This window comes from Elephas maximus, chromosome 5 (genome assembly GCF_024166365.1).
Source record: "Elephas maximus indicus isolate mEleMax1 chromosome 5, mEleMax1 primary haplotype, whole genome shotgun sequence".
In the NCBI taxonomy this organism is placed as follows: Eukaryota; Metazoa; Chordata; class Mammalia; order Proboscidea; family Elephantidae; genus Elephas; species Elephas maximus.
This window is the reverse complement of record NC_064823.1, coordinates 49,653,199-49,675,298: the sequence shown is the minus strand read 5'-3', so window position 1 is coordinate 49,675,298 and position 22,100 is coordinate 49,653,199. Positions and strand designations below refer to the sequence as shown.

General features: G+C 39.1%; 1 protein-coding gene across 1 annotated transcript in view; it reads right to left on the bottom strand.

Annotated features, from left to right (window-relative positions):
* The window catches only part of LOC126077537 (sodium/hydrogen exchanger 9B1-like), a 126,815-nt gene that overhangs the window by 103,675 nt on the left and 1,040 nt on the right, over positions 1–22,100 (bottom strand). The window lies entirely within an intron of this gene.

Here is a 22,100-nt window from a genome sequence, read left to right as displayed (position 1 = left end):
TGCCTAGGATATTGATGTTTATGCATTTCATTTCATTTTTGATGATTTCCAATTTTCCTAGATTCATACTTTGTCATTCCGGTTCTGGTTATTCATGGATGTTTGCAGGTGTTTCTTCTCATTTTGAGTGGTGCCACATCAGCAAATGAAGGCCCCGAAAGCTTTAGTCCATCCACATCATTAACGTCGACTCTACTTTGAGGAGGCAGCTGTTCCCCAGTCATCTTTTGAGTGCCTTCCAACCTGGGGGGCTCGTCTTCCAGCACTATATCAGACAATGATCCGCTGCTATTCATAAGGTTTTCACTGGCTAATGCTTTTCAGAAGTAGATTGCTGGGTCCTTCTTCCTAGTCTGTCTTAGTCTGGAAGCTCAGCTGAAACCTGTCCTCCATGGGTGACCCTGTTGGTATCTGAATAGTGGTGGCATAGCTTCCAGCATCACAGCAATACACAAGCCCCTACAGTAGGACAAACTGACAGACACATGGGGGATTGAGACCCTAGGAAGGGTAAATAAATAATTTTCCCAAAGTCACACAGCTAGCAAGAGGTAGAGCTGGAATTTGAACCAAATACTCTTTATTATTACACAAAGTAATAAATGTAAACTTCTTACCACAATGCTTAGCATAGATGCCTAGCAAAAAGTGATAGTTATTTTGGTTAGAGGAGCCCTGGTGGCACAGTGGTTAAGAACTACAGCAGCTAACCAAAAGGTCGGCAATTAGAATCCAGCAGCTGCTCCTTGGGAACCTATGGGGCAATTCTACTCTGCCCTAAAGTGAGTTGGAATAGATTTGATGGCAACAGGTTATTTTGGTTATTGTTTGTCTTATTATTTGTCTTAAAGTGCAGAGACACAAGGCTACTGATAAGTGAGACCATCTGGGTAGGGGTGGAGTAAAGCAGTAGGCAGCAGGCCAATGACAGCAGAAATCTTTTCTTCTAGGTGAGTATGGCTCTCACCCTTGCTTTACATTAGAGCATTTTAATCACATGATGAATGAAGTTTTGTTGTATGCTTGAAATAGATTCTTTAAGAAGACATAGGTTCTACCAGATCTGGAAGGGGTGTCCAGTACAAAGTTTAAAAGGTTGTTCAACTTTCTCTACATAGGTAGTGCCACACTTTTTATCAGAACTCACAGAAGCCCTATTTTTATTCAATTTGGCAGAAGATATAGATAGGGAAATGTCTGATATCCCTGAAACAAAAAATAGGTTGCTTTCATTAAAAAAATGAATGCCACTTAATATCTGCCTTTTGAGTGTGCATATTTGTGTGATATACAGTGCTTACATTATGTGTTATTGACTGAATTGTGTACTCCCCAAAATTTATGTTGAAGTCCTAACCACTGGTACCTGTGACCATGACATTGTTTGGAAATAGGGTCTTTGAAGATATAATCAGTTAAGTAACACGAGGTCATCCTGGAGTAGGGTGGGCCACAATCTAATCCAATATGAGTGCTGTCCTTATAAAAGAGGAGAACAAGACACAGAGAGACACACAGGGAAGATGGCCATGTGAAGATGCATCTACAAGCCAAGGCACAACAAAGAAATGCATGGCTCTACCGTAAGCTGGAAGAAACAAGGAAGGGTTTTCTTCTGGAGCAGAGCAAGTATGGCTCTGACAACACCCTGAATTTGGACTTTTAGCCTCCAGAACTGTGAGACAACAAATTTCTGTTCTTATAAGCCATCCTGTTTGTGGTATTTTGTTATGGCTGCCCTAACAAACTAATACAGCATGAAACAACTTTGATTTCCTTTAATATGAATGAGAATAAAACATCTTCATCCCTTTTTAAAAAAATAAAGGATATTTTTCTTCACAGGTAGTAGAGGTTCTTATATAGACAAATGGTTCGATCATAGTCTAACCCTTTTCTACTGCTATCAAATAAGAAAGCATATGATGTATTTTACTGGGTAGTCACCTATAATAAGAATAGGAACTCTGCACAACTTTTTTCTCTCTATTGCGATATAACAGTATCAGTCAGGGTTCTCCAGAGAAACAGAACCAATAGGGGATGTTGCTGTTGTTGTTAGGAGCTGGTGAGTCAATTCCAACTCATATTGACCCTATGTACAACAGAACACTGCCTGGTTTTCACCATCCTCACAATTGTTGCTGTGTTTAAGCCTGTTGTTGCAGCCACTGTGTCAATCCCTCTCTGACCCTCTACTTTAGCAAGTGTCTTACGCTGAGTTCTCTAGAGAAGCAAAACCAGTAAAGTGTATAAATATATATAAGAGAGATTTATATCAAGGAAATGGCTCATGCGGTTGTAGAGGCTGAAGCGTCCCAAGTCCACGGATCAGAATAGAGGCTTCTGCTGATTCACGTAGCTGCAGGGGCTGGTGAACACAAGATTGACAGGTCAGACAGCAGAGCTCTTGCTCAAGGCTGCAAACATCGAAAAGTCCAAAGTTAGGCAGGCAAGACAGCAGATAAGCTGCTAGCTCAAGTCCCACAGACTGGAGGTCAGATGAATAGGAGCCAGCTGCAGGATCCAGAGCGAGCAAAAACCCACGAGTCTTGCCAGAATGTCCACTTACATTCAATGCAGGCCACATGCTCAAGGAAACTCTCTTTCAACTCTTTGGCTACTCACAGCAGATCCTATTATGGAGGTGATCACATTACATACAACTGCCAAACCACTGAGAATTATGGCCCAGCCAAGTTGACACAGAACCTTAACCATCACAACAAGCATGATGTCCTTCTCCAGGCACTGGTCCCTCCTGAAAACATGTCCAAACTGCGTGAGATGAAGTCTTGCCATCCTTGCTTCTAATGAGCATTCTGGCTGTACTTCTTCCAAGACAGATTTGTTTGTTCTTCTGGAAGTACATGGTATATTCAATATTCTTGGCCAGCACTATAATTCAAAGGGATCTATTCTTCTTTGGTTTTCCTTTTGGAGGGTATATAGAAGACAGAAAGATACACAGAGAAAGAGATTAAGATCAATTTATTTTAAGGAATTGGCTTATGTAATGGTGGGGCTGGCAAGTCCAAAATCTGTAGAGCAGGCCAGTAGGTTGGAAATTCAGGTAAGATTTGATGTTGTAGTCTGGAGTCAGAAATCGGTAGGGCAGGCCAGCAAGCTGGAAATGTGGCAGGATTTCTATGTTGCAGTCTTGAGGCCGAGTTCCTTCCTTCTTTGGGAAGCCTCAGTTTTCGCTTTAAGGCCTTCAACTGACTAGAGGGGGCCCACCCCCATTATGGAGGATAGTCTGCTTTACTTAAAGTCAACTGACTGTAAATGTTAATCACGTCTAAATACCTTTATGGCAACATCCAGGCTAGTGTTTGATCAAGCAGCTGGGTACTGTAGCCTAGCCTAGTTGACACATAAAATTAACCATCACAAACACATATATAGGAAAGTTCACAAGTGATAATTGTATAGTTCTCTGATTTTTAACAAAGTGAACACACCTGAATAGCCTGCGCCTAGCTCAAGAAACAAAACATTACCAGCACCCTAGAAAACAACCAAACCAAACCCACTGCTGTCGAGTGGATTCCGACTCATAGCGACCCTATAGGACACAGTAGAACTGCCACATAAGGTTTCCAAGGAGCACCTGGTGGATTCAAATTGCTGACCTTTTGGTTATCAGCCATAGCTCCCTAGAGGCTTCCCTTATATCCCCTTTTTAGTCACTAAACATCTCCTCAAGGGTAGCTACTATCCTAATTTCTCACACCCACAGATGAATTTTGTTTTCAAACATTCTGTAAATGAAACCATATGGTATATACTCCTTATCTGGCTTTTTTTTTTCATTTAACATTATTTTTGCATTCCACGCTCTTGCATATACTTTAATTCCCTCTCATGGCTGTATAGTATTCTACTCCATGAATATACCATAATTTATCTATTCTATTTAAGGGGCACTTTTGTTATAAATAGCACTATGAATATTTGTGTACATGTGGTGCTATGAAGAGCAGCCCTGGTGGCACGGGGTGAAGTGCTTCGCTGCTGACCATAAGGTTGGTGGTTAGAATCCACCAGCGGCTCTGCAGGAGAAAGATGTGGCAGTCTGCTTCTGTAAAGATTACTGCCTTGGGAATCCTATGAGGCAGTTCTATCCTGTCCTATAGGGTTGCTATGAGTTGGAATCGACTAGATGGCAATGGGTGGTGGTGGTAATGCTATGAATATTTGTGCACATGTGTTCTACTGTTTTATGACAGGAGTTGATGCCAAACGATTTTCCAATTTACTCTACATTTATCAATTCACTAGATTTCCAGTTCCTTATGTCCTTACTACCCTTGGTATTGTCTTTTTCCTTTTAACTATTTTGGGGATTTTGCATTGTGGATTTAGTTTGCATTTTCTTGATGACTAATGAGCTTGAACAGTTTTTCAAGTATTTAATGACAACCTGAGTATGTCCTTTTTAGCACAGTGTCTGCTATACTCTCTTGCTCATTTATTTTTTATATTGTATTGGCTTCTTTTTTCTTATTAATTTGTTGGAATTCTTCATGTGTTCTAAACATGAATCTTGTCATATATATAAATTGCAACTATCTTCTCCCATTCCATGGCTTGCCTTTTCACTCTGATGATGCCTTTTAACGAACAGTTTTTAATTTAGTTCAGTTTATCCTTTATGGTTAAAGCTTTTACTGTTTTGGAAATCTTCGCTTACCATGAGGTCATAAAGGTATTCTCCTATGTATTCTTCTAGAAGCATCATTGGCTTGCCTTTTATATTTAGGTATATGGTCCACATGTGGTATGATTTTTCAGGTATGGTATGAGGAAGGGATCAGAATTCATTTTTCCTATATGGATATCTAATTTACCCAGCACCATTTATTAAAAAGATCATGCTTTACCTACTGCATTGCGATGTCACCATTGTAAGTTAACCAACCCGTTGCCACCAGGTTATAAATTAGGTGACCATATATATGTGAATCTATTTTTGGACTCTATTCTGTTCCACTGGCCCATATGTCTCTCCTTATGCCAACATTACACCGGTGCTTATAAAATAGGTATTGATATCTGGTAGTGTAAGTTCTCCAGTTTTTTTCTTCTTCAGAATTGGATTGACTCCCTGGTCCTTTGCATCTCCACATAAATTTTAGAATCAACTTGTCAATTCTCTCTCTCTCATACGCACACAGTGCATTGAATCTATAGATCAATTTGGGGAGAAATGACATCTTCACAATGTTGAGTTTTCTAATCCTTGAATATTATATATCCTCTATTTATTTAGATTTTCTTAATCTTCTTTGGAGTTCTCAGAGCAGAGGTCTTTCACATCTTTCATTAGACTTATTTCTAGGTATTTCATATTTGTTGATGCTACTACAAATAGTCTCATTTAAAAAAAATTCATTATTTGGTGTTGCTAGTATACAGAAAAAAAATGTTTTGAACATTTTATTGTGATTTGGGTGAAAGTTAACAGAGCAAATTAGTTTCTCATTAAACAATACATACACATTTTATGTTGTAACATTATTTGCAATAGAAATACAAGTAATTTTTCTTCATTGACTTTGTATTCAGGCCTTGATAAATTCACTTAATTCTAATAGTTAATCTACACATTCTTTTGGATTTTCTAAGCACATAAGCATGTGGTATGAAAACATAAGTTTTATTTCTTCCTTCCTCAATTTTATACAATTTATCTCTTTTTCTTTCCTTATTGCACTGGCTGTAACCTGCCTTTACAGTCACTCCATATTCTTGCTAACCTTAGAATTTCCTTTTAGTATAGATCTGTTGGCAATAAATTCTCTCATTATTATTATTAGCCTGAAAAATGTCTTTATTTCATCTTCAATTTTGAAAGTGATTCTCATTGGATATAGATTCTAGGCTAGAAATCATTTTCTTTCAGCACACTAAAGCTGTTATTCCACTGTCTTCTTACTCCCATAGTTTTTCTTGAGAATTCAACTGTCCTTCTTACCATGATTTCTTTGAAGATAATTTGTCTTTCCCCTTTTGGCAGATATTAATTATAGCTATTTTAATGTCTTTGTATGCTAACTAAAACCCTGGGTCACCTTTGAATCTGTTTCTTGGATTATGGTTGGTTATACAGTTAGTATGGCTACTAATTTTTATAGAAAGCTTGACATTACATATAAAAAATTGTACAGTCTCTGAATTATATTTTCCTCCAGAGAAAAAGATGTGAAGCTGGTGGTGGAGAGAATCTAATCACTTTAAACTAATCAGAGACTGAGCTCAGTTGAGGCAGCTTTGTTTGACACTCAGTGTTACCTTAATTTGTCCTGGTTTCTAGGGCATAGCCCCTTAGGGCTTTTACCTTAGATGATGACCCCAACAAATTATGGTAGCCTCACTTGTTTCTCTCAGGTCAGGGATACCCAACCCTTTCCTCTTGGCTCAGGCCTAATGTCCATGCCTTCCTGTCCTGGAACACCTAAATTAACTTATCAAAGGTCACATAGCAAGTAAACGGAGCAGGGTTCAAAATCAGGCAGTCTGGATCCAGAGCCCACACTCTTAAAACTAAAGTGCCTAAAATGTGCCAGACACTGGGCCAGGTACACACTAAAGCTCTCACAAGGCTTAGATGTTAATATCTAGAAAATGGCAATCAACTTGGTTATGTGCAGAGCAAAGTTCTCTCTTGCTTTCAGTGAGCAGTGGTTCCAATCTCAGTTCAGTTTTCAAAGCCTTTGCTATGCTGCTTTAGGCCCACTAACCACTCAGGGGTTAGTCTGTGACTTGGGCAGTAGTTGACATCTTAATTCTGTTCTCAAAGCCTTTACTATGGTGCTTTGGGTCTGTCTCATGCATGTACAGCTTGAAGAGGCCCAAGACACTTGGTTTGGTCCATACTCAGAATTAAGGAACTCCTTCCCTTCTGCAGCTTTCTCCTCTCCTAGATTCCTCCATACTCTCTAGCTCTCAGGGTCTCATCTCCTGGTTCCTCTGGCCAGAATAAGGGGTTTTCTCTGAGTTTTAGCTGCCTATGCTGCCATAAATATCACCTACTCTTAGTTCAAAGCTGTGGGAAGAAGAAGCAAACACCCCTCACACTGTGGTTGGACTATAGGGGTCCATTTTCCCAGCTCCCCAGGCTATGAAAGTAGGGTTTGTATTGTAATTTTGGTGTCCTGTGCTGCCCTTACACAGTTGCATGATTGGGGCCTGCCTTCAGATCAAAGCAACAAGAGAAAGAGAAATTTGATTCCCCTGCACAATCCACCTACTTTTTCTCATTACAAAGACTGCTGCTGAAGACTAAACCATACCAAAACCCATTTGTTTACTTTTTAGAGTCCTCAGGTAGTTGCTTTGTGCATTTTACCCAGAGTTTTTGGTTAAAAGCAATGGGGGAGATAGGCTGTAGTGGGCCTATTCCAACTTAGATGGAACTGTAAGCCTGTGAGCTTCATTACAGGAGGGGCCATATCTGGTTTTACCCTTGATCTACATAGTTCTGGCAGTGGTGGGCAGTCAATAAAAATTTGTGTAATAAACATTGAGTGACTAAGAATTTACAAATTCCAGATACTTAAAAAGAAAAAATTCAGCATGGTTAACAAGAAATGAATCTTTGATAGAAGAGTAAGAGATTCTAAAACCAAGTACAGGTTTTTCAAATACATTAATAAAAACAAAGCAAATCATAGAATAAGGAAGATCCTGAATGATTGTGGCAAAGACAGACACGGAATCAATAGGACAACTCAGAAAAAGTTGGACCAAAACCTAGAATGGAATTTGAAGAACCAGGACCCTGGCTAGGATAGATTTCTGGTACAACTTTAGATGAAAGCAGCTAAACAGGAAAAATAAAATACATGAATAATGTAGTGATCAGAAGCAGGATAGGCAGGATATATGGGCCTTATCTCTCTCTCTCCATTGCTCCTTTCTCTCTTTTTTAACATTGTGCCTATCTCCTTTCGTCTTTGTTCTAGGTATCGCCTTACTTCTATCTTCCTTTGGACTTATTTCTTCCCCTGAGCCTTTCTTATCTGACCAAATAGAAATTACCAAAAAAACCAAACCCAGTGTCGTCGAGTCGATTCCGACTCATAGCAACCCTATAGGATAGAGTAGAACTGCCCCATAGAGTTTCCAAGGAGCACCTGGTGGATTTGAACTGCTGACCCTTTGGTTAGTAGCCGTAGCACTTAACCACTACACCACCAAGGGTTTCCAAATAGAAATTAGGCATATTTAAATGCCTATTTCCTTAGTATAATTTTGTAATTTGCAATGTAGGTAAGTTAAATTTATGAACTTTAACTTTTTTAACAACTTTTTTGGCAGGGGGACTAGGAGTCAATCTCTTGGCAGAAAAACATCTGGTCAACGGCGCTATGCAATTGTTTAAAATAAATCTGATGTAGGCAAAAGCCTACCTGTATAATTTAGAAGTAATGGTGGTAACCTAGTTGTCTAAGAGCTACAGTGACAACATTCTGTTAGAGTCCTCTCCTTACATGTCTGTGTAGCTGGCATAATGGAAAGAATGAGGGCTTTGAAACCAGAAATACAGTAGTTGTATGATCTTGAATAAATTACAATCTCTCTTCATCTTTCAATGGGAATAGTACTATCTACTTTTCCTAGTTTGCACTCTCAGCTAGGGAAAGCAGAATCATTTGAGAACACACAGCAAAATATAAGATTACTGGATAAGTTTATTGTACATCGTGAACATTAGCAGAAATAATTATTTCTGCTAATATACATGATAGACTTCATACTGGTTTATCTTCTTTCTGATTATATCACTTAAAAATTTTTTATGCTATATTTACTTTAATAAGCTTCCTGAGATCCTTTTTGTAATAAGTCTGACTATAAATACTACACACATACATACATATGTTTTTATTAGAGTGATTTCTACAGTTTATAGCAAGAACTATCGTATTTGATGGAGAATTTTTATTAGCATAAATATGTATTGTTATCTTCATATTGCGAGCCTGGTCTTTAAAATAGTAGAAAATTCTGATAGGCTTAGAGGTTTTATCAGAATGTCTATTTGATTGTACATATTAAAAATGCACAGTGTGGTATTTTAAGAGTGGGCAGTCTAAGCCCTCTGTTTAAATCACTTGTCACTTCTTCCCTCTGCTCCTCAATTCCAAATCTATAAAATGGGGTGGGGAGGGAGTATCTTAGGTGATCTAAGACCTTGATCAGTTTTAAATCTATGATTCTATTTTTTTATGGACCTAGTAAGAAACAGTGAGAGGATACATGGTGCCTGGGAACTTCACTTCTTATATAAATATCATGTGTGTGTATATGTATATCCTTTAATATAAGCAACTTTTTGTCTTTCCTGGATGTGTGTTCATGTATGGTATTCTGGGTGTATCCTTTTGGAGCAATGTTGTGGAATAGTGACACCTAGTGACTGCAGCACAGAATCATTTCACCAACATTTATGGCCAACTCTCAGTCCTCTAAATGTGGATGATTCACTCTGTGGCTTAGCTAGTTCTTTAAAATCACTCCTCACCTCTCCCCTTTAAAAAATACCAATTACATTTTATAATAGCATTAACAATTGGGTACATAATAATGGAAATTTCCTCTTAAGAAAAACCATAATGCACACAAAGTATAAACTAAAGGCAGTCCCCTGGTTACAAATGTCTGACTTACAGACAACTACTTGCCCTTTAATGTTATGTAAATTTTGCCCTCATTTTGAAAACCTTGAACCAACCCCTCCCCCCTAAAAAAAAAAAAACAAAAAAACCCAAACGCATTGCCTTCTAGTGGATTCGCAGTGACCCTGCTGTCCCAACAACTTCTTCATCACAGTCACCTTCACTTGCTGCACGTGCAGCTTTTAAATCATTGAAGAGACTTTGAGCCTCTTCTTGCACTAAAGTAAGGCTGAATAAGAACGATCTGTTCCAACTTACCTACAAATTCGACTTAAGGACAAAGTTAGGAACAGGTCTTGTTTGTAATCTAGGAACTGCCTGTATTTGAAGTGAGACTACAATGTATTTCCCTCCACTGAGTGCAAAATAACTGGGATGTGACCTCAGGTGTGTCTCAATCTGCAGTGCATGCCCTTAACCATGATGCTCTATTGCATCACTGACAGGTAATAAATGTTTAACATGTATTTATTAAATTAATGCTGTGGTAGTTAGTTGCTTTTGAATCAGTTCTGATTCATGGAGACCCTATGTGTGCAGAGTAGAACTGCTCCACAGGGTTTTAAAGGCTGTGACCTTTTGAAAGCAGATTGTCAGGCCTGTCTTCTGAGGGTGGGTTTGAACCACCAATGTGTTGGCTAGTAGTTAAGTGCTTAACCATTTGTACCACCCAGAAACTCCTAAATTAATGGTAAGTAAAGCAAAGCATATGCATCAATATCTGTGTTTGTGAATATATATTGCTTTAGGCCCCACATATCTGTCAGTTTGTCATACTGTGGGGGTGTGTGTGCTCCTAGGATGCTGGAAGCTATGCCACTGGTATTCAAATACCAAAAGGGTTGCCCATGGTGGATAGGTTTCAGCTGAGCTTCCAGGCTAAGACAAACTGGGAAAAAGGATGTGGTGGTACACCACCAAAAAGAATTAGAGAGTGAAAACCTTATGAATAGCATTGCCTGATATAGTGTTGGAAGTTGAACCCCTCAGGTTGAAGGGCACTCAAAAGACAACTGGGGAAGAGATGCATCCTCAAAGCAGAGCTGACCTTAATGATGTGGATGGAGTCCAGCTTTTGGGACCTTCATTTGCTGATGTGGCATGACTCAAAACGAGGAGAAACAGCTGCAAACATCCATTAATAATAGGAATGTGGAATGTACAAAATATGAATCCAGGAAAATTGGAAATCATCAAAAATGAAATGGAACGCATAAACATCAATATCCTAGGCATTAGGAAGCTGAAATGGACTGGCATTGGTTATTTCAAATCTGACAATCATACGGTCTAGTATGTCGGGAATGACAATTTGCAGAGGAATGGCGTTGCGTTCACTGCCAAAAAGAGCATTTCAAGATCTGTCCTGAAGTACAACGCTGTCAATGATAGGCTAATATCCGTACGCCTACAAGGAAGACCAGTTAATACAACTACAATTCAAATTTACACACCAAGCACGAAGGCTAAAGATGAAGAAATTGAGAATTTTTACCAAATTCTGCAGTCTGAAATTGATTGAACATGCAATTACGATGCACTGATAATAACTGGTTATTGGAATGTGAAAGTTGGAAACAAAAAGAAGGATCTGTAGCTGAAAAATATGGCCTTGGTGATAGAAAAAATGCCGGAGATAATATGATACAATTTTGCAAGACCGACGACTTTTTCACTGCAAATGCCTTTTTCACCAACATAAATGGTGAGTATACACATGGACCTCGCCAGATGGAATACACAGGAATCAAATCTATGAAATCTGTGGAAAGAGACAATGGAAAAGCTGAATATCATCAGTCAGGACAAGGCCAGGGGCCGACTGTGGATCAGACCATCAATTACTCACATGCAGGTTCAAGTTGAAACTGAAGAAAATTAGAACAAGTCCAAAAGAGCCAAAGGATGACCTTGAGTATATCCCACCTGAATTTAGAGACCATTTCAAGAATAGATTTGACACAGGGAACACTAATGACTGAAGACCTCACGAGTTGTGGAAGGACATCATACATGAAGAAAGCAAGAGGTAATTAAAAAGACATGAGAGAAAGAAAAGGCCTAAATGGATGTCAGAAGAGACTTTGAAACTTGCTCTTGAACATCAAGTAGCTAAAGCAAGAGGAAAAAATGATGAAGTGAAAGAGCTAAACAGAAGATTTCAAAGGGTGGCTCGAGAAGACAAAGCAAAGAATCATGATGACACATGCAAAGACCTGGAGATAGAAAACCAAAAGGGAAGCACACACTCAGCATTTCTCAAGCTGAAAAACTGAAGAAAAAATTCAAGCCTCGAGTTGCAATACTGAAAGATTCTACGGGGAAAATATTAAATGATGCAGGAAGCATCAAAAGAAGATGGAAGGAATACACAGTCACTATACCAAAAAGAACTGGTTAACATTCAATCATTTCAGGAAGTAACATATGATCAGGAATTGATGATACTGACGGAAGAAGTCCAAGCTTCACTGAAGGTACTGGTGAAAAACAAGGCTCCAGAAATCGGTGGAATACCAGTTGAGATGTTTCAATAAATGGATGCAGTGCTGGAAGTGCTCGCTCGTCTATGCCAAGAAATCTGGAAGACAGCTACCTGACCAATCGACTGGAAAAGATCCATGTTTATGCCTATTCCCAAGAAAGGTGATCCAACCTAATGCAGAAATTATCGAACAATATCATTAATACCACATGCAAGCAAAATTTTGCTGAACAGCATTCAAAAGTGGCTACAGCAGTATATCAACAGGGAACTGCTAGAAATTCAAGCCAGATTTAGAAGAGGACGTGGAACCAGGGATATCATTGCTGATGTCAGATGGATCCTGGCTGAAAGCAGAGAATACCAGAAAGATGTCTACCTGTGTTTTATTGACTATGCTAAGGCATTCAACTGTGTGGATCACAACAAATTATGGATAACATTGAGAAGAATGGCAATTCCAGAGCACTTAATTGTGCTCATGAGGAACCTGTACATAGATCAAGAGGCAGTCATTTGAACAGAACAAGGGGACACTGCATGGTTTAAAGTCAGGAAAGGTGTGCGCCAGGGTTGTATCCTTTCATCATACCTATTCAATCTGTATGTCGAGCAAATAATCCAAGAAGCTGGACTATATGAAGAAGAACGGGGCATCAGGATTGGAGAAAGACTCATTAAGAACCTGTGTTACGCAGATCACACAACCTTGCTTGCTGAAAGTGAGGAGGACTTGAAGCACTTACTGATGAAGATCAAAGACCACAGCCTTCGGATGTATGTATGGATTACACCTCAACATAAAGAAAACAAAAATCTTCACAACTGGACCAATAAGCAACATCATGTAAACTGAGAAAAAATTGAAGTTGTCAAGGATTTCATTTTACTTGGATCCACAATCAACAGCCATGCAAGCAGCAGTCAAGAAATCAAAAGATGCATTGCATTGGTAAAATCTGCTGCAAAAGACCTCTTTACAGTGTTGAAAAGCAAAGATGTCACCTTGAGGAGTAAGATGCACCTGACCCAAGCCATGCTGTTCTCAATTGCTTCATATGCATGTGAAAGCTGGGCAATGAATAAGGAAGACTAAAGAAAAACTAACGCCTTGGAATTGTGGTATTGGTGAAGAATACTGAATATACCACAACTGCCAAAAGAATGAACAAATCTGTATTGGAAGAAGTACAGCCAGAATGCTCCTTAGAAGCAAGGATGGCGAGACTTCGTCACGTATACTTTGGACATGTTATGAGGAGGGATCAGTCCCTGGAGAAGGGCATCATGCTTGGTAAAATAGATGGTCAGCGAAAAAGAGGAAGACCCTCAACGAGATGGACTGATACAGTGGCTGCAACAATGGGCTCAAGCATAGCAACAGTTGTGAGGATGGCACAGGATAGGGCAGTGTTTGGTTCTGTTGTGTATAGGATGGTTATGAGTCTGAACCAACTCGATGGCACCTAACAACAACGACATTGCTTTAGAATCTTTGGAACTATTGCCGCTTTTTTAGACAGACAAAGAACTTGTCTTGAGGACCAAAGATCATCAGATAAAAACTACTACAGTATATATCCTTTTGAATGAAGGAATTTGAGAGATACATCCACAAAGAGAATATTCTTTCTAAAGAGCATTCAAATTGGATAAGACTTTTTTTTAAAGACAATGACTAGCTCAAATTATTATTTAACCAGGACAAGACTAAATTACTGCAGCTCGAATTGACCTTCATACTATTAAAATTTCTATAGAATTTTCTCTCATTAATCAGATATCACTCTGAATTTTTATTCTTTTCAGGTGCCTAGATTTGTTTCCATAATAAAGTGGTAAGGTATTCAGGGTTCAAAGCATGTTTTGCATTCTTGTCTTTCCCTTAGCACCAAATATAATGTTTTTTTTCTCACAGAATAAAGTTACAACAACTTACCCAGAATCTAAGGTTTTCCACAATATGACATCAAACCATCTTGTCAGCTTTCTCCCTACTTCTCTCTCTTGACCCTATATTTCAGTCAAATTAAACTGTTAATTTGTTTCCCATGGTTTTATTCCTCCTTCCCACTGCATCTCTTCTTCGTAAATGGTATCCATTCCTTAAGGGTCATCCAAGTAAAGCCTCCTGCAAGGTACACCACAAAACTGAATGTCATCTTTCCCTCTTGAATTATCACAGCACTTTGCTACTTGCTTTACTTTCCTTCTACCTCTCTGTTTTTTTTTTTTTTTTTTTTCCCCTTGGTCTTCTTTACAGACTTCTTGTCCTCTATCCCTTAAATGTTGGAGTTCCTCAGGGTTCCACCCTTTGCGGCTCTCTTCTCTTCTCACTCTATATGTATTCCTTAAGACATCTGTTCTACCCCTGTAGCACTTACGACAAATATGCTGAGTCTGGCAAAGCAAAGGTATCTTGAGATTCTAACCGGTATACTTAACTACTTATTGGATATCTCCACTTGATTGTCTCACAAGATTTTTAAGCTCAGTATACCCACAACTGAACTCAAAACCTTTCTCTGCAAACCTATCCATCTTTTTTCATAGCATTCCTTATCTTAGAGAATGAAGCCACCATGTACCTAGCTGCTCGACTTAGATATTGAGGAGTCACTCCTTCCTCCTACTTCTTCCTTGCTCATGTCCAGTGAATTACAGAATCATGTTAATGCACACTCCAAAATATTTTAAAATTCTGTCTGCTTCTCTTCAGACAAAATGCCACCACTCCAGTCCTTTTTCCTAAGTATTGAAATTGTTTTCTAACTGTTCTCCCCATTTCCAGTCTTGCTCCTCCCCATTGTAATTTACACAATGCAGAGTTATCGTCTAAAATGTAAACCTGATTATGACAGCTTCCTGCTGAAAACTCTGCTATGCCTCTCCATGGTGGAGCCCAACTCCTTCAACTCAGCTTACAAGGCCTTTTGAATAAAAGGCCCTAACCACTCCCTGCCTACCTTCTCATTCTTGACTTGGCACCCTAAACTTCAGCTGTACTAAATTTTAGTTCTTTTAAGTTGCCATGCTCCCTCGCATCTCTGAAACTTTATACATTCTGTATGCTGCCTCCCAGGCCTAACACCCCTGCTTGTCCCCAGCTAACTCTTCATCATGTTAGAAGTCATTTCTTCCAGAAGCTTTTCCTGACATCCCCTTCAACATGTGCTTCCTAAAAAAAAAAAATTTTTTTTAATTATTTTCCCATTCTAGCATCTACCAAACTATTGTAATTGCTTGTTTAATAATCTTTATTCTTTTGACAAATTTTTTTTGAGAACTCATTCTGTGACTAGTACTGTATTCTCTCTATATAGAATTTAGTCAAAACAGGGTGTTGTGGAAGCACATATGGGATGTGGGAGGGGGTTCAAGAAAAGCTTCTCAGGAACTCACATTCCTATGTCCCTACTAGATTAAATCAGTGCCTACTTCATAATCATTCCTGGTTCTCTGAATTACCAAACACAGTAGATGGTAGATAAATATTTAATCCTATTAAGTGTTATATTTTAAACAAATACAAAATGTTTTTGTATTATAAGAGGCCTCCAATCAGCCATTATTTTCTACCCAGCAGACTTTTTCTTTGTTATCGCTTTGGATATAATGGATTGTGAGAAGCAAAGAGGCAAAACACTTCAGTAAAAAAAAAAACAGGAGACACAGAGACAGAACACTATGGCTAATAACTCTGCCACTTACTAGGTATATGTCCTTGGTCAAGACCCTTAACCTCTCTGAGCCTCAGTTTCCCCATCTGAAAAAGGCAGTTACAAAAATCAAATGAGATAAGTGAAAGCACAGCACAAGGTATAAAGGGCTATCTGAATGCTGTCGATTATTATGATTATTATTAGAGTCCATACAAACCAGGTCTCTCTTTTACTGCTCATTCCAGCTCTTATAAGGCAACAGGATTCCTAAACTTCTTTCTTCATTTGCCCCTTACCACTTAAGGGGCAAGCTTTTGTACTTTAATAAATGCATATTAATGGAACAGATTAAAAGAGAAAAAACACAAGGAAAAACATGCCAAAAAATTAATAAATATATACTGTAGGGATTTGGTAGGGATAAGTGAAAGAAAAGCACCAGCCTACAAAAGTCTATAATATGCATGTATGGGCCAAAACAAAAAATCATGCCACTTTTGGTTAGCAGTCGAACTCTTAACTACTACACCACCAGGGTTGACTGTTAGAGGAATAAAAAAAAAAAAAAAAAAAGGGAGGCACAAAAAGGTAATGCTCCGAACCAATGTTCTCAGTAAAATTATAACCCATCAAACTGCAAGTCAGGATATCTGGATTCAAGAGCTAGCTCAGCTACTAACTTAACCACTAATACCCAGGTGGTCGACCCAGCCAATACTCTGGTCTTTCAGTTCCTTGATCTCCTTGATTCCTATGATGTTCCTCACCAACCCCCCTCAGTCACCCACTCATAAGTCCTCATATCTCAAATGGCCACACGCAATGCCCAGATGTACTTTCCATTCCCCCCAAAGAGTATTTTATACCTTCTCTTCTCTGCTTAAGCTTCCTACCCAAACATTCCTCCTTGTCACACCTTACTTGCCTCATACCTTACACTTCATTGAGAAAAACATAATCAGTATCAGACTTTCCCTCACCTTCTCACGACTGAATCTACCTGTATCTCTACCCATACTTGTTGCATTTCTTCCTGTTCCTACGAATTACAGTGAAACCTGTGAGAGCTGGAACTCAAGAGTAGAACTGCCTTGTTCCAGGTTTCATAATTTTTCCACCTTTGACAGGGTGCAGTCTTACCACTTTTCTATTGCTTTCTATTAGGGGAAAATATTTGAGTTTTCCTTCTCTGACAGGTTTCCACCTTACACAGGTTCTGGTTTTCAAAGGTTTTACTGTATATATATAAGGCCAACACTCATACACATTCTCTGGATCCCATCTCCTCTTGTTTTTTTTAAAAAATTTCATTCCTAAAATACACATACTCACTATCTCTGTCTCCTTTTTTTCTGGTTACAGTCAATGTTTTTATTAGAGTATTTGGATGTGGTGGGGGATAACCTGGACAGAAAGTAACAGGGGAGTGTTTTTTCATCTGCATGAGAGGGTTGGGTTAGAAGACCTTTTCAGGCCCTTCCAACTCTGATGCTCTCAAATTCTTTGAATCAATTTTACTTGTTTTTCTTTTTTTAGGCTAGGTACTCCTTCATCACCCTACACAGCCACATTTTCCTATACCTGAGGCTTCATCATTTTCAGTCTCCCCACCATTCACAGCTTTACCATTGAAAAGTCTTTCAAGGAAATACATAGCTCATTAGCATACTCTTTCTTATACCATCATTTTCTCTCTACTAGATCATTCCTATTAGCCTAAAAACATGCTTAAGCATCCCTATCTAAGAGCCCTGCTTTGATGCCACATATTCCTCTAGACATTACCTCCATTTCTCAGCTCTCCTTTATAGTACAATATCTTGAGATGTCTACAGTGCTACATCCCTTTCTTCATTTCACATTTTCTTTTCAAGGTACTTCTCAAGGCACACAACTACTGTGTTGCCCAAATCCAAAGGTTAGATCCCTTTTCTTTATTTTACTTGACCTCTCAGAATGATTCCATACAGTTGGCCATACTTCGTTGTCTTTGCTTTTATGTCACTATGTTCTTCAGGCTTTCTTCCGACTTCATTGGCTATTCCTTCTCCATCTCCTTTGCCTGCTTCTCTTCCTCTGCTTTACCTTTAAACATTGGGATGTTCTCTATGAACACATTTTCCACAGGTAGTTTTTTCTGTATTTTTTTTTATTGTGCTTTAAGTGAAAGTTTACAAATCAAGTCAGTTTCTCATATAAAAATTTATATACACCTTGCTATGTACTCCTAATTGCTCTTCCTGTAATGAGACAGCACACTCCTTCCCTCCACGATCTCTTTTTGTGTCCATTTGGCCAGCTTCTGGCTCCCTCTGCCCTCTCATCTCCCCTCCAGACAGGAGATGCCAACATAGTGTCATGTGTCTACTTGATTCAAGAAGCTCATTCTTCACCAGTATCATTTTCTATCCCATTGTCCAGTCCATTCCCTGTCTGAAGAGTTGGCTTTGGGAATGGTTCCTGTCTTGGGCTAGCAGAAGGTCTGGGGACCATGACCTCCGGGGTTCTTCCAGTCTCAGTCAGACCATTAAGTCTGGTCTTTTTACGAGAATTTGGGGTCTGCATCCCACTGCTCTCCTGCTCCCTCAGGGGTTCTCTGTTGTGTTCCCTGTCAGGACAGTCATCGGTTGTAGCCAGGCACCATCTAGTTCTGCTGGTCTCAGGCTGATGTAGTCTCTGGTTTCTGTGGCCCTTTCTGTCTCTTGGGCTCATAATTACCTTGTGTCTTTGGTGTTCTTCATTCTCCTTTGATCCAGGTGGGTTAAGACCAATTGATGCATTTTAGATGACTGCTTGCTAGTGTTTAAGACCCCAGATGCCACTCTCCAAAGTGGGATGCAGAATATTTTCTTAATAGATTTTATTATGCCAATGACTTAGATGTCCCCTGAAACCATGGTCCTCAAACCCCGGCCATGCTGGCCTTTGAAGCATTCAGTATATTCAGGAGAATTCTTTGCTTTTGGTTTAGTCCAGTTGTGCTGACCTCTCTGGTACTGTGTGATGTCTTTTCCTTCACCTAAAATAATTCTTATCTACTATTTAATTGGAAACCCTGGTAGCATAGTGGTTAAATGCTACGGCTCCTAACCAAAGTGTCAGCAGTTCGAATATGCCAGGTGCTCCTTGGAAACTTTGTGGGGTGAATACCCCCTCCCTACCTCCCTCCCCTTCTTGTAACCATCAAAGAATATTTTCTTCTCTGTTTAAACTATTTCTTGAGCTCTTATAATAGTGTTCTTATACAATATTTGTCCTTTTGCAACTGACTAATTTCATCCTGCTTAATGCCTTCCAGATTCCTCCATGTTATGAAATGTGTCACAGATTCATTGCTGTTCTTTATTGATGCGTAGTATTCCATTGTGTGAATATACCATAATTCATTTGTCCATTCATCCATTGATGGGCACCTTAGTTGCCTCCATCTTTTTGCTTTTGCAAACAGTGCTGCAATGAACATGGGTGTGCATATGTTGGAAACCCTGGTGGTGTACTGGTTAAGTGCTACGGCTGCTAACCAAAGTGTAGGCAGTTCGAAACCACCAGGTGTGCCTTGGAAGCTCTGTGGGGCAGTTCTACTCTGTCCTACAGGGTTGCTATGAGTCGGAATCGACTCGAAGGCACTGGGTTTGGTTTTTTGATTTTGGTGCCTATATCTGTTCGTGTAAAGGCTCTTATTTCTCTAGGATATATTCCAAGGAATGGGATTGGTGGATTGTATGCTAGTTCTATTTCTAGCTTTTGAAGGAAGCGCCAAATGGATTTCCAAAGTGGTTGTACCATTTTACATTCCCACCACCAGTGTATAAGTGTTCCAGTCTCTCCACAACTTCTCCAATATTTATTATTTTGTGTTTTTTGGATTAATGCCAGCCTTGTTGGAGTGAGATGGAATCTCATTGTAGTTTGAATTTGCATTTCTCTAATGGCTAAAGATCGTGACCATTTCCTCATGTATCTGTTAGCTACCTGAAGGTCTTCTTTAGTGAAGTGCTTGTTCATATCTTTCACCCATTTTTTAATTGGGTTATTTGTCTTTTTGTAGTTGAGTTTTTGCAGTATCACGTAGATTTTAGAGATCAGGCGCTGATCGGAAATGCCACAGCTAAAAACTTTTTCCCAATCTTTTTACTTTTTTGGTGAAGTCTTTAGATGAGCACAGGTGTTTGATTTTTAGGAGCTCCCAGTTATCTAGTTTCTCTTCTGCACTGTTAGTAATGTTTTGTATACTGTTTATAGTTTTTTAGAGTCATTTTATGACTCTCAACTTTATATCTTTGGTCCCCCTGACCTCTGCAGAGAACTCAAAGACTCAGAACATAATCTTAGATTTTTAGAGCATACCAAACTTAACATAAGCAAAATCGAATACCTCACCACCACTACCAGAATACGTTTCTGTCCTAGTCCTTTCCATTTGATAAATGGCACAACCATCCATCCAAGCTCCAGATTTCATTTTCCTTGGATCCACAATCAATGCTTATGGAAGCAGCAGTCAAGAAGTCAAACTACACATTGCATTGGTCAAATCTGCTGCAAAAGACCTCTTTAAGGTGTTAAAAAGCAAAGACGTCACTTTTAGGACTAAGGAGCACTGGACCCAAGCTATGGTATTTTCAATACCCTCATATGCATGCAAAAGCTGAACAATGAGTAACGAAGACCGAAGAAGAACTGATGCTTTTGAATTATGGTGTTGGTGAAGAATATTGAAAATACCACGGACTGCCAGAAGAACAAACAAATCTGTCTTGGATGAAGTACAGCCAGAATGCTCCTTGGAAGCCAGGATGCTGAGACTTTATCTCACGTACTTTGGACATGCTATCAGGAGGGACCAGTCTCTGGAGAACGATATCATGCTTAGTAAAGTAGAGGTTCAGAGAAAAAAAGGGAGACCTTCAATGTGATGGACTGACACAGTGGCTACAACAATGGGCTCAAGCACAGAAACAATTGTGAGGATGGCGCAAGACTGGGCAGTGTTTTATTCTCTTGTACATAGGGTCACTGTAAGTTGGAACCAACTCAATAGCACCTAACAACAACATATTCAAAACATTAGCAATTCTGTAGGCTCTAACTTCAATATTATCTCACATCCATCCGCTTTGCAACTGCTTTAGTCCAACTACCATCCTTGCTTCCTGGACCTCCACAATTACCTTCTAATTGCTACTAATGTTTCTCCTTAATTCCTAGGAGCCATTCACAATGAAATAGGCAGAACAAAGCTTTTAACAATGTAATCACATCATATCATTTCCAAAAAAGTCACTACTGGTTTCTCATCACACTTTAAATTAATCCCAAGCTTATCATCACGGCCTATTCAAAACCCTACCTGATTTGGACCCAACCTATCTCTTCATCTTGTACCACTCTCTACATTCCAGCTACTGTAGTCTTTATGGTGTTGCTTGAAAGAGCCAAGCTCCCTCCTACTTTAGGGCCTTTGCAATTGGACTTCTCCTTACCTACAATGCTCTGATCCCAAATAGTCCCATGGTTCGCTTCTTCATATCACTGAGGTCTCAGCACAAACGTCAACTCTTCAGAGAGGTCTTCTCTAACCAATCAATCTAACGTAACTCCTTCCCCAGTCTCTCTCACTTAACAATTTTTACTTCTTTTTTTTTTTTTTTTTTTGCTGTACTTACTATTACCCAAAATTTCCTTGTTAATTTATTGTTTACTTGTTTATTTTTTCATCTACTCTCACTATAATTTAAGCTCTGTGGAAACTGGGACCTTCTCTTCCTTACCATTGTATTCACAATGACTAGAACAATGCCTCTAAAAATATTGAATGCCTGGCACTAAACAAGCCACTCGTCCTCTTCATTTAATGCACATTTGTAGGTTTCCTACTGCTACACTTAGCTCTGCATCCAAGGAATACAATGGTATTTAAGGCAAAGTTCCCTGTGAATCTCATCTATTCATCCCTTCAACAAATATTTCCTGAATATACATTATACTATGTTCCAGGTACTGTTCAATCTCAGCATTTAGTTTCCTCCCGAGTAAAATGGGGTTCTGTTAACCAATGCTATATCATAAAAAAAAGAGGTGTATAATTTAACAGGATGAGTATGAATATAATGCATAAAAGGAGAAGTGCCCCAAAGATGTTCCTTTATATAGGACCATCACCGCACGTGCCTCGCTCCTTTCATCTGCCAACGGGGTGGAGTTTATGACGAGCCAACTGACAAAATCCGCATTAAAAATTATTGTGCTCACAAAAAGCAGTAAACACAA